Source organism: Saccopteryx bilineata, unplaced genomic scaffold (genome assembly GCF_036850765.1).
Source record: "Saccopteryx bilineata isolate mSacBil1 unplaced genomic scaffold, mSacBil1_pri_phased_curated manual_scaffold_88, whole genome shotgun sequence".
NCBI lineage: Eukaryota > Metazoa > Chordata > Mammalia > Chiroptera > Emballonuridae > Saccopteryx > Saccopteryx bilineata.
Genome location: NW_027095505.1, coordinates 26,050 through 39,675, shown reverse-complemented (window position 1 = coordinate 39,675; position 13,626 = coordinate 26,050).

The window sequence follows — 13,626 nt, the reverse complement described above, 5'->3', positions numbered from 1 at the left end:
ATTGAAGGGCTTTTTGGTTGTTTCCATGTCTTGGCCACTGTGAACAGTGCTGCTATGAACATGGGGCTACATGTGTCTTTACATATCAAAGATTCTGAGGTTTTGGGGTATATACCCAGTAGAGGGATTGCTGGGTCATAAGGTAGTTCTATTTGCAGTTTTTTGAGGAACCACCATACTTTCCTCCATAGTGGTTGTATTACTTTACATTCCCACCAACAGTGTACGAGGGTTCCTTTTTCTCCACAGCCTCTCCAAAATTTGCTATTACCCGTCTTGTTGATAATAGCTAATCTAACAGGAGTGAGGTGGTATCTCATTGTAGTTTTGATTTGCATTTCTCTAATACCTAATGAAGCTGAGCATCTTTTAATATATCTGTTGGCCATTTGTATCTCTTCCTGGGAGAAGTGTCTGTTCATGTCCTCTTCCCATTTTTTTATTGGATTGTTTGTTTGTTTGTTGTTGAGTTTTATGAGTTCTTTGTAAATTTTGGATATTAGGCCCTTATCTGAGCTGTTGTTTGAAAATATCAGTTCCCATTTAGTTGGCTGTCTGTTTATTTTGCTATCAGTTTCTCTTGCTGAGCAAAAACTTTTAATTCTGATGTAGTCCCATTCATTTATCTTTGCCTTCACTTCTCTTGCCATTGGAGTCAAGTTCATAAAATGTTCTTTAAAACCCAGATCCATGAGTTTAGTACCTATGTCTTCTTCTATGTACTTTATTGTTTCAGATCTTATATTTAGGTCTTTGATCTATTTTGAATTAATTTTAGTACACGGGGACAGGCTGTAGTCGAGTTTCATTCTTTTGCATGTGGCTTTCCAGTTTTCCCAACACCATTTGTTGAAGAGGCTTTCTTTTCTCCATTTTGTGTTGTTGGCCCCTTTATCAAAGATTATTTGACCATATATATGTGGTTTTATTTCTGGGCTTTCTATTCTGTTCCATTGGTCTGAGTGTCTATTTTTCTGCCAATACCATGCAGTTTTGATTATTGTGGCCCTATAATATAGTTTAAAGTCAGGTATTGTAATTCCCCCAGCTTCATTCTTTTTCCTTAGGATTGCTTTGGCTATTCGGGGTTTTTTATAGTTCCATATAAATCTGATGATTTTTTGTTCCATTTCTTTAAAAAATGTCATAGGAATTTTGATGGGAATTGCATTAAATTTATATATTACTTTGGGTAATATGGCCATTTTAATTATATTTATTCTTTTTTTTATATATATAATTTTATTTTTTTAATGGGGTGACATCAATAAATCAGGATACATATATTCAAAGATAACAAGTCCATGTTATCTTGTCGTTCAATTATGTTGCATACCCACCACCCAAAGTCAGATTGTCCTCCGTCACCCTCTATCTTGTTCTCTCTGTGCCCCTCCCCCTCCCCCTTTCCCTCTCCCATTCCCCCCTCCCCCCCGTAACCACCACACTCTTATCAATGTCTCTTAGTTTCACTATTATGTCCCACCTACGTATGGAATAATACAGTTCCTGTTTTTTTCTGATTTACTTATTTCGCTTCGTATCATGTTATCAAGATCCCACCATTTTGCTGTAAATGTTCCGATGTCATCATTTCTTATGGCTGAGTAGTATTCCATAGTGTATATGTGCCACATCTTCTTTATCCAGTCATCTATTGATGCGCTTTTTGGTTGTTTCCATGTCCTGGCCACTGTGAACAATGCTGCAATAAACATGGGGCTGCATGTGTCTTTACGTATCAATGTTTCTGAGTTTTGGGGATATATACCCAGTAGAGGAATTGCTGGGTCATAAGGTAGTTCTATTTTCAGTTTTTTGAGGAACCACCATACTTTCTTCCATTATGGTTGTACTACTTTACATTCCCACCAACAGTGGATGAGGGTTCCTATTACTCCACAGCCTCTCCAACATTTGCTATTACCTGACTTGCTAATAACAGCTAATCGAACAGGTGTGAGGTGGTATCTCATTGCCGTTTTGATTTGCATTTCTCTAATAGCTAAAGAAGATGAGCATCTTTTCATATATCTGTTGGCCATTTGTATTTCTTCCTGGGAGAAGTGTCTATTCATATCCTCTTCCCATTTTTTTATTGGATTGTTTGTTTGTTTGTTGTTGAGTTTTATGAGTTCTTTGTATATTTTGGATATTAAGCCCTTATCTGAGCTGTTGTTTGAAAATATCATTTCCCATTTAGTTGGCTTTCTGTTTATTTTGTTATCAGTTTCTCTTGCTGAGCAAAAACTTCTTAGTCTGATGTAGTCCCATTCATTAATTTTTGCCTTCACTTCTCTTGCCATTGGAGTCAAATTCATAAAATGCTCTTTAAAACCCAGGTCCATGAGTTGAGTACCTATGTCTTCTTCTATGTACTTAATTGTTTCAGGTCTTATGTTTAGATCTTTGATCCATTTTGAGTTAATTTTTGTACAGGGGGAGAGACTGTAGTCCAGTTTCATTCTTTTGCATGTGGCTTTCCAGTTTTCCCAGCAGCATTTATTGAAGAGGCTTTCTTTTCTCCATTGTGTGTTGTTGGCCCCTTTATCAAAGATTATTTGACTATATATATGTGGTTTTATTTCTGGACTTTCTATTCTGTTCCATTGGTCGGAGTGTCTATTTTTCTGCCCATACCATGCTGTTCTGATTGTCGTGGCCCTATAATAGTGTTTGAAGTCAGGTATTGTTATGCCCCCAGCTTCATTCTTTTTCTTTAGGATTGCTTTGGCTATTCGGGGTTTTTTATAGTTCCATATAAATCTGATGATTTTTTGCTCTATTTCTTTAAAAAATGTCATTGGAAGTTTGATGGGAATTGCATTAAATTTGTATATTGCTTTGGGTAATATAGCCATCTTGATTATATTTATTCTTTCTATCCAAGAACAAGAAATATTTTTCCATCTCATTGTGTCCCTTTCTATTTCTCTTAGCAATGCCTTGTAGTTTTCTTTATATAGGTCCTTTACATTCTTTGTTATGTTTATTCCTAGGTATTTTATTTTTTTTGTTGCAATCGTGAAGGGGAATATTTTTTGAGTTTGTTTTCTAATATTTCATTGTTGGCATATAGAAAGGCTATGGACTTCTGTATGTTAATTTTGTATCCTGCGACCTTACTGTATTGGTTTATTGTTTCTAGTAATCTTTTTGTGGAGTCCTTTGGGTTTTCGATGTATAGGATCATATCATCAGCAAAAAGTGATACCTTTACTTCTTCTTTTCCGATATGGATGCTTTTATTTCTTTGTCTTGTCTGATTTCTCTGGCCAGAACTTCTAGCACCACGTTAAATAAGAGTGGAGAGAGTGGACACCCCTGTCGTGTTCCTGATTTAAGGTGGAAAGTCCTCAGTTTTATGCCATTTAATATGATGTTGGCTGATGGTTTATCATATATGGCCTTTATCATTTTGAGATATTTTCCTTCTATACCCATTTTGTTGAGAGTCTTAAACATAAAATTGTGTTGTATTTTATCGAAATCCTTTTCTGCATCTATTGATAAGATCATGTGGTTTTTGTTCTTTGTTTTGTTGATATGGTGTATTACGTTAACTGTTTTACGTATGTTGAACCATCCTTGAGATTCTGGGATGAATCCCACTTGATCATGATGTATTATTTTTTTAATATGTTGTTGTATTCGATTTGCCAGTATTTTGTTTAGTATTTTAGCATCTGTATTCATTAGAGATATTGGTCTGTAGTTTTCTTTTTTTGTGCCATCCTTGCCAGGTTTTGGTATGAGGGTTATGTTGGCCTCATAAAATGTGTTTGGAAGTATTGCTTCTTCAATTTTTTGGAAGACTTTGAGTAGAATAGGAACCAAGTCTTCTTTGAATGTTTGATAGAATTCACAAGAATAATCATCTGGACCTGGACTTTTATTTTGGGGAGGTTTATAATAGTTTTTTCTATTTCCTCCCTGCTGATTGGTCTGTTTAGGCTTTCTGCTTCTTCATGACTCAGTCTAGGAAGGTTGTATTGTTCTAGGAATTTATCCATTTCCTCTAGATTGTTGTATTTGGAGGCATATAGTTTTTCATAGTATTCTACAATAATTCTTTGTATTTCTATGATGTCTGTTGTGATCTCTCCTCTTTCATTTTGGATTTTATTTATTTGAGTCCTGTGTCTTTTTTCCTTGGTGAGTCTTGCCAAGGGTTTGTCAATTTTGTTGATCTTTTCAAAGAACTAGCTCCTTGTTTTATTGATTTTTTCTATAGTTTTTCTGTTCTCTATTTTATTTATTTCTGCTCTGATTTTTGTTATCTCCTTTCTTCAGCTGGTTTTGGGTTGTCTTTGTTCTTCTTTTTCTAGTTCCTTAAGGTGTGAAGTTAAGTGGTTTACTTCGGTTCTTTCTTGTTTGTTCATATAGGCCTGAAGTGATATGAACTTTCCTCTTATTACTGCTTTTGCTGCATCCCATAGATTCTGATATGTCATATTTTCATTTTCATTTGTCTGTATATATCTTTTGATCTCTGCGCTTATTTCTTCTTTGACCCATTCATTTTTTAGAAGTATGTTGTTTAGTTTCCACAATTTTGTGGGGTTTTCCCCCTCTTTTTTACAGTTGAATTCTAGTTTCAAGGCTTTATGATCAAAGAATATGCTTGGCACAATTTCAATTTTTTTAAATTTGCTGACATTGTCTTTGTGGCCCAACATATGGTCAATTCTTGAGAATGTTCCATGTACACTAGAGAAAAATGTATACTCTGTCGCTTTGGGATGAAGTGTCCTGTAGATGTCTATCATATCCAGTTGTTCTAGTATTTCATTTAAGGCCACTATATTTTTATTGATTCTCTGTTTGGATGACCGATCTAGAGCCGTCAGCGTTGTATTGAGGTCTCCAAGTATGATTGTATTTTTGTCAGTTTTTGTTTTAAGATCAATAAGTAGCTGTCTTATATATTTTGGTGCTCCTTGGTTTGGTGCATATGTATTAAGGATTGTTATGTCTCTTGATACAGTGTCCCCTTAATCATTATGAAATGACCATTTTTGTTTGTCTCTGAGTACTTTTTCTGTCTTGTAGTCAGCATTATTAGATATGAGTATTGCTACACCTGCTTTTTTTTGGGTGTTGTTTGCTTGGAGTATTGTTTTCCAGCCTTTCACTTTGAATTTGTTTTTATCCTTGTTGCTTAGATGAGTTTCTTGTAGGCAGCATATAGTTGTATTATCTTTTTTAATCCATTCTGCTACTCTGTGTCTTTTTATTGGTAAGTTTAGTCCATTTACATTTAGTGTAATTATTGACACTTGTGGGTTCCCTATTGCCATTTTATAAATTGCTTTCTGTTAGTTTTGTATCTTGTTTGATTCTTCTCTTTTATTTATTTATTTATTTATTTATTCATTTTAGAGAGGAGAGGGAGAGACAGAGAGAGAGAAGGGGGGGAGGAGCTGGAAGCATCAACTCCCATATGTGCCTTGACCAGGCAAGCCCAGGGTTTCGAACCGGCGACCTCAGTATTTCCAGGTCGACGCTTTATCCACTGCGCCACCACAGGTCAGGCCAGTTCTTTTTTTTTCTATCATTTGTTTTTGTTTGTTTGTATTCCATACTTCTTTCCTCTGTTGCTACCTTTTTTTAGTCAAGTGTTTTTGTGGTTGTTTTTTCAAGGGTGGTTACCATTAAGTAATGAAAAGGGTACCTACTATATTCATTGTAGTACCCTTTCTTGTGAGTATTTCTGCGCTTCATCGTCCTTTGCTACTGTTAATCTTCATCCTTTCTCCCCTTTATTTCTTCTTTTATTGTCACAGTTTACGTTTGGTTTTATTGTTTTCTTGGTGAAGCTGTTACTTGTGGTTATGTTTTCTTTTGTTCTTTGAATCTGTTTGGAAAACCCCCTTTAGTATTTCCTGGAGTGGGGGCTTTCTGATGATAAATTCTCTCATCTTTTCTGTATTTGTGAATATTTTTATATCTCCTTCATACTTGAAGGATAGCTTTGATGGGTATAGTATTCTTGGCTGAAAGTTTCTCTCTTTCAGGGCTTTAAATATTGGGGTCCACTCTCTTCTAGCTGGTAGAGTTTCTGCTGAGAAATCTGATGATAATCTAATAGGCCTTCCTTTATATGTTGTATTCTTCTTTTCCCTGGCTGCCTTGAGAATTTTTTCTTTGTCATTGGTTTGTGTCATCTTCATTATGATGTGTCTTGGAGTGGGTTTGTTGTGGTTAAGAAAACTCGGTATTCTGTTTGCTTCTTGAATTTGAGGCTTTAATTCTTTCCACAGGCTTGGGAAGTTCTCATCTATTATTTGTTTGAGTATATTCTCCATTCCATTTTCTTTCTCTTCTCCCTCTGATATACTTATTATTCTTATGTTATTCTTTCTGATGGAGTCAGACAATTCCTGTAGTGCTTTCTCCTTTTTTATTATTTTTGAGTCTCTTTCTTTCTCTCTCTGTTGTGCCTCAAGTTGCTTGTCTTCTATTTCACTGATCCTGTCTTCTATCTGGGCTGTTCTATTAGCTAAGCTTGTTACCTCGTTTTTCAGCTTTTGAATTGAGTTTTTCATTTCTGTTTGATTTGTTTTTATAGTTTCAATTTCCTTGGTAATATATTCTTTGTGATCGTTGAGTTGTTTTCTGATTTCCCTAAATTGCCTTTCTGTGTTTTCTTGTATATCTCTGAGTATTTTTAAGATTTTTATTTTAAATTCTCTGTCATTTGGCTCCAAGGCTTCCAGTATGTTCAATCTTTTCTCCATAGATTTTTCCACATCTATTTGTGTTACCTCTCTGTCTTTTGTATCCATAATGTTCAATTTCCTTTTTCTTATTGGCATCTGAAGGTGGTCTTGATGATAGTGTTAATTAGAATTAATAAAAAATAAAAAGGAAAAGAAAAAAGGAAAGCACTCCACAAAAAAAAGTAATAATTTATTATTTCCCCCCTTTTTTTTTCCTCTCTTCCCGTCCTCTCACCTCCTTAGGGAAATATCGTGATGAGCTGTGAATTATATTATGCTAAATGGAACAAAAACTGCCTATAATGGAGGGCCTGATTTGGGGTGAAAAGTTCAAGGCGCAAAAAAGGGAGTAGGAACCTACTAAATACAAAAAAAAAGGCAGAAAAACTTAGACAAGCATAAAATGATTTGCTTGTAAGTGATGGTCGAGTAAGAGATATAATGAGAGGGATGAGAGGGAAACAAAAAAAAGGAGAGAAAAAACAATAATTAAAGAAGAAAAAAATAAAAATAATAAGTATAAATCTGTTGTATTAAGTGGAGCGAAGACTAATTACAATGGAGACTTTGGGTTGGGAGGAATGCTAGTGAGTTAAAAAGCAATGTAAAAAGTGCCCAAAATGCCATAAAAACAAACAAATAAAGGAAAACCAAGAACAAAAGCAGAAGAAGAAAAAAAAGAACAACAACAACAAAAAAAAAACCCACAAAAACTTGAGTCCCAAATTAAATAATTTGTTCGTGATTGAGGCTTAAATGGGAGGAAAAGTAAAAGGAGAAAAGAAGAAATGAATAGAAAGGAAAAAATAAGAGTAAGAGAGAAACGAAGGAAGAAAAAAAGGAAAAAAAAAACAAAACAAAAGGGAAGAGAGTGAGAGTTAAAGGTTTTGGGGTGTAACCCTAAAGGAGAGTTAGGATGAAGAAAAGAAATAAAATGTAACACTCATGGGTAGTGTAGTTCAAGAAAAGGGTAGCATAAGATGAGTAAAAGGACCGAGGTGGAAGAAATAGAAATAATAATAAAGGCAATAAGATAGAAGAAAGAAACAACAACAACAAAGAATTAGTGGAACAAGTTATAAAGTCTGTGGATTTTTCTTGATTTTGAGAGGTTAACTTCTTCCTTTTTACTTTTCTCTCCCTCTTCCTGGTCGGTGACTCTGTACCTCAGCTTCTGCCCCTGTGTCACTCTTAGGTAGGAATTTGCAGTTGATGGGATTCTATGGCAATGTCATATAATTGGCTTTAGTCTCGCTGGTAGTCAAGGCTTGTTGGTGTTTGCAGAGTCCAACAATAAGAGAGTTTGCTTTCCTGGAGTTTCTTTCCTAGTCTCCCCTTCCTGAATTAGCAGCCTGGTGATCCAGCTATGAGGCTGCCACTGCTTCTGTCTGGGGAGTAAGAGGCTCAAAGAGCTGGGAAATCCCCACTCTATCCTCACTCAGTGCAAGGCTCTAGGTAAGGCTCTGGCAGTCAGAGCCTCCAGCGTAATCAGGTGGGGCTGGGAGTCAATTGTTGTCAAGGTGACTGTTCAGCGATTATCATTCATTTGGACCACTCAACCCAGGCTTTCCACACTTGGTAGCCTGTTTTGGCTGGGAAGAAGAAGCACTAGTCGCTGTTTCCTTTATGGATCTTAATATCTGCCAAGTCCCTCTTTTTAGGTATATCCCTGAATATGGAGGCTCTGTCAATCAGAAGTTGCCCCCGCCCCTTTAGCGAAAGGCACTGAAAAATATCACGCCGCTTTTCTTGGATCGCTGAACTGGGAGAGATCTTATCAATTAGAGCCCCGTGGGTGCATAGATTTCGTGGGTTAAGCTAATTTCAGTGATTGGATCCGCAGCTGTACTCCAGAAAGTATTTCAGGCTGCCTGCGCGCCCCTCCCCCCAATGCTTGATTGTTAGCTTGAATGGCTGGGTGAGGTGCCCCGCCCACTGAGAAAATCTCCTGACTAGGAAAGACAGCCTTGGCGCCCCTCCCAAACCGCGGCTTGGGGGGCGCGCGTGGTTTCTCGGCACGCCAGTGGACGGCGACTCTCTGGACCGCGGCACCGTACGCGCACGCGTGGTTTCTCGTCACGACAGTGGTTGGACCGTGGCACGGGGGGGGGCACGCGCGCGGTTTCTCAGGGTATGCAGGGGTGGCCGCCAGTGCCCACGCTGCCGTCCCCGAGTGTGGGCAGGCAGCTGCACGTGTGGATTGACTCACCACAGGTGTACTCCCACCTCGGCAACAGTCCTTTTGCTTTCAGTGTGTGTGTGGAACTCTGGAATGCTCCGAGGATAAATTTTTCTGTTTCTAGTTGATAAATTTGTTGAGATTTTGGGGAGATCTGTTGGACGCGCTGCTCACGGTGCCATTTCCGTGATGTCACTCCGTTTCTGGTCGTTTTGTGACACTGAGTAAACTGCATGTACGATTGTGCTTGTTGTACTGATTTTTTTTTGTTTTCAACTGCAGTGAGAAAAGTGTTGCATAACAGTTGCCTTTTGAAGACCTAGTGCAGCCCACCGAACGGCTGTGATCTTGCTCTGTGGCACACATGCTGAGTTGAGTTTGAGACCCCTGCTCTAGACAATGGGATCACAAGCCCCTTGCATGAATATTTGTATTCTGTAAAAGGTATATAAGATGTAAGAAATCTAACTTTGAGGAGCACATGTTTGGTTTCCTCTTTGGGAATCATGCTGCTTGACAAGCTAAATAAATTCTACTTCCTTCATCAAGTTGTCTGGGCATTTTTGTCCTGCCTTGATTCCTGCAATACAACCAGTGACAGATAATGCACTGTACCCACCCCTGTTTCTCCTTACTGCCACCAAGGTGTTATTCCAAAAATTCACACAACCTAACAGCAGTGACACAGACTGAGGACATATTTAAAAGAGACCATATTGCACTATAAAGCAGGTGACAACAAACTTTAAATATGTGAAATTATATAACCTGTTTCCACCTCTTATGACCGCTGACCTTGAAATCCTTATTAGCAGATAAACCAGGAAGTACTTTTACTTACACTTATAAAATACAATTTTAAATAACATGTAACATACATAGTAATTAGAATTCTAAAATAATTTTATCTACTGAAAGAGAATAATTTTAAAGAACCTATGGTGCCCTGAACAGATGGTTCAGTGCATGTAGTGTCCCCCTGTGTGCCAAGGTTTTGGATTTTGTCGCAGGTCTCAGCACCTAAGAGAAGTGACCAAGAAATAATTTTATGTTTCTCTCTCTTTCTCAAATCAATGTAAAAAAATTAAAAATTTAATGGAAAAAGCTGTGATAGACCTGCAACATGCCTAGTGCATTTCTCTCAACAGAAAGGCAGCAAACAAAGAAAAGAGAAACACACTAAAAAATGCAGATATCTTTTCAGATCATATTTCTATTTTTCACCTAGAAAAGACTTTTTCTTTTTTTTACCATCAACACTATTTCTGCACCTCAAAGTGTTTTCTGCCTGTTTCTTCCTCACATAGTGCCTCTTCTACACTGGAACCATTTTTCTCTCACTTTCCCAAAGCACATGACCTGAAGAGCCCATAGTGGAGACAGGTGAGCAAGAGGGGGCATTTCCACTTTTTGTCACTGTCCAAAGAAAAGAAAATTTCCATGCGGGGGAGTCTTCCCTGATAGAGTTCGTCACCACCTGTCAGGGAGCTCTGAGAGAGAGAGTGGAGAGGTTTGGCTAGGCACCTAGTCTTTCTGAGCAGTCTCCTGAGACTGAAAGTCCAACCCCTCAAAAACTGACGCATGTCAGAGAAAACCATCTGACCAGAGCAAATTTTTGTGGAAAAGAAGCCAACTGGGGAAGGGAAAGGAAGAAAACTCCTTACCTTCTTGTCCAGCAAGGGTTCAGGACATGGTCAGATTGCCAGCCAATCAACCTAAAATTATATGTCCACACAGAATCAGACAGTAAGCCTGGGATAAGGTACCACTGCCCATTGGTTCTCTGATTGTAAGTTTGGATGGCAAAGAGGGATTGTCCAGGAAACCGGTACCCCATCCCATGTTTTGGCACCAAATATAAGAATCTATCAGAGTCTGAAAAGACCAGAGTAACTGGCTTTAATGAAAGAATGAAAGAAACCCTGCTGGGCACTACTCCAGGGAGAAGGGCACTGGCACAGACTATGAGGCAAATTTTATAGGGTTTGGAAAAGTCTTGAACAAGTACTGAGTCAGAAGTTTTGGTATGTTCCCTTTGGCAGTTTTATGGTTTCAGCTTCCAAGAACTCTTCTGCCTCAGGGGTGATTGTCCAGTAAGTAAGGGTGAGGTCAGGAAGCCAGGTGGAAGAACCCAAGAGCAGTTGGAAGTTCTGGTAAATTCATGTATCTATCACAAAATATGGAGCAAAACACCATTTTCCAGATCATTTTTTTAATCCACTGAGACTTTGATTACCAGCAACTGTCATGAGTTTGGCTAAAATAAACTCATAAATATTCTACAGGTCTGGATGTTGCTTAAGTTGACAAGAGAGACCCAGGGTGTGGGAAGAGAATCCCTCTCCTCACTAAACATCTCCAGGGAGATGTTGCCCCTCCATGGAAGTAGAGCCACTCTACAGAGGGAGGGCCCCTTACTTGGATGGTCACCAAATCCAAAAATGGAGACCCTCTCCAGGGACATACCCCCTCTCCAAGGAGGAAGCTCCTGTCTAAGACGAGGCTGCAACTCCTTTCCAGGGACTGACCAGGCCACAGGGAAGTGTCCTGCCCTCGAAGCCCATGCCCTAAGCTGTCCCTGCCTCGCACCACCCCCATCCCTCGCTGTCTACCCTGTCCCGCGGTGCCCCACTTGCCTCTTCATCGCATCGCCATCCACCCTGCCCCCGTGCAGCTCTGCGATGTCTGCCCCACTTCCCACCATTCCCGCCACTCGCAATCCATGCCCCATACCATGCCCTTTCCACGCCCCGCCCAATCTCACATCCTGCCCCGCCCCATCCCACTCATTTCCCAACTCACGTAGTTTTCACCATGCGCCCGCCTCTAGCCGGTCCCGCCCTCCACAGCGATGCCTAGTACCCTGCCCCGTGATGTTCTTGCCCCACGTCATGCGCCCTACCCCACGCTGTCTGCACCTCAGGCCATCCGCGTGCCTCTTTTCTCTGCCTCTCATCATTTCCGCCCCATGCCATGCCTAAAACAGAAGCATGCAAAGAAATTCAAAGTGAATAAATGGGAAAAAACACCTCGGTGATGCACAAATAGGTTGACAGTTTCTGGTTACATGCACCCAGATAGCAGCAGAGACAAAAACTTTCTGGTGACTTTTACCTAGGTGTTATTCTAAGATGCACATGAGGTGGCAGCAGAGAAGTGTGTTTGGAAAACATTTACCAGAGATTATACTGTATGTTCTTTCAAGGAAGTTTCAACAACCTTCAAACCATTAAAATGATATAAAGCATGTTTCTTCTTGTCATTACCCTTAATCTAGAAATCAGTAATAGACACTAACTAAAAAACCCTTACTTTTTTAAGTTAAGAAATTTACTCCTGGCCTGACCTGTGGTGGCGCAGTGGATAAAGCGTTGACCTGGAAATGCTGAGGTCGCCGGTTCGAAACCCTGGGCTTGCCTGGTCAAGGCACATATGTGAGTTGATGCTTCCAGCTCCTCCCCCCTTCTCTCTCTCTGTCTCTCCTCTCTCTCTCTCCCTCTCCTCTCTAAAGTGAATAAATTAAAAAAAATTATTGAAGAGGTGTTAAAATATTAAAAAAAAAAAAAAGAAATTTACTCCTACACAACTGCCCCCACTCAAAATCAAAAATCCAAGTTAAACCTACATAAAAAAGACCTATGACAAAATATATAAATACATTTTAGGGGAAAAAACCTAAAAACACACAGTTTTTCCACCCATACTAAGAGCCAGGATAGTAAATTAAATCCAGAGAAAGTAAAAGAATGAAATGTTCACAGAGACATCTGGAGGGTGTATATTATATTTCCCCATGCATAAGACTGATCCTTTTTTGAAAAATTTGGGATGTAAAAACTGGGTGCATCTTATACAGTGCTTGTAAGTTTTTTACTTGCATTTCCTGCTTATTCACATTTATCTTTTTCTCAAATTTTGGGCCCCAAAATTAAGGTGCGTCTTATACCTAGAGGCATTTTATACATGGGGAAATATGCTACTTTACGACCTTACCAGTTTTTTTTCACTTTGGATAAGTTTTTTTTTTAATTTTATTTATTCATTTTAGAGAGGAGAGAGAAAGGGAGAGAGGAAGAGAGAGAGGTGAGAGAGACAGAGAGAGAACGTGGGGAGGAGCTGGAAGCATCAACTCCCATATGTGCCTTGACAAGGCAAGCCCAGGGTTTCAAACCAGCAACCTCAGCATTTCCAGGTCAACACTTTATCCACTGCGCCACCACAGGTCAGGCTGGATAAGATTTTGAAAAAAAATAATTTATTCCTCCATACAATTTAAGCTGCAACAACAACAACAAAAAACCATTGTCATTTTTTACATTTTAAAAAATATTTTAATTATTAATCTTAGAGAGAGGAAGGCAGTGGGGGGGGACGACAGACTGTCAGAAACACCAATCTGATTTTGTATGTGCCCTGACCCAGGATCAAACCTATGACATTATTGTATAGGTGTGATGCTCTAAAATACTAAGCTCACTGGTGAGAGAAAGCCATTGTCCTTTGGGGAAAATAAAAGTATGTGAAAAAACCCAAGGCAATTTTTAAAATAATAATCCAGTCTGTTGTTGTAACAACACCAAAAATCTTTTCTTTGCTCTTGACAGGGGCATAAACACTATTTCTAATAGTTTAGCACAAAGTTGCCTCTTTTCTAATGTGCACTTTTTCTTGTGCCATGTTAGCAGTCCAGACTGAGAGACCCCCTAAGCTGGGGGCTTTTAGAAG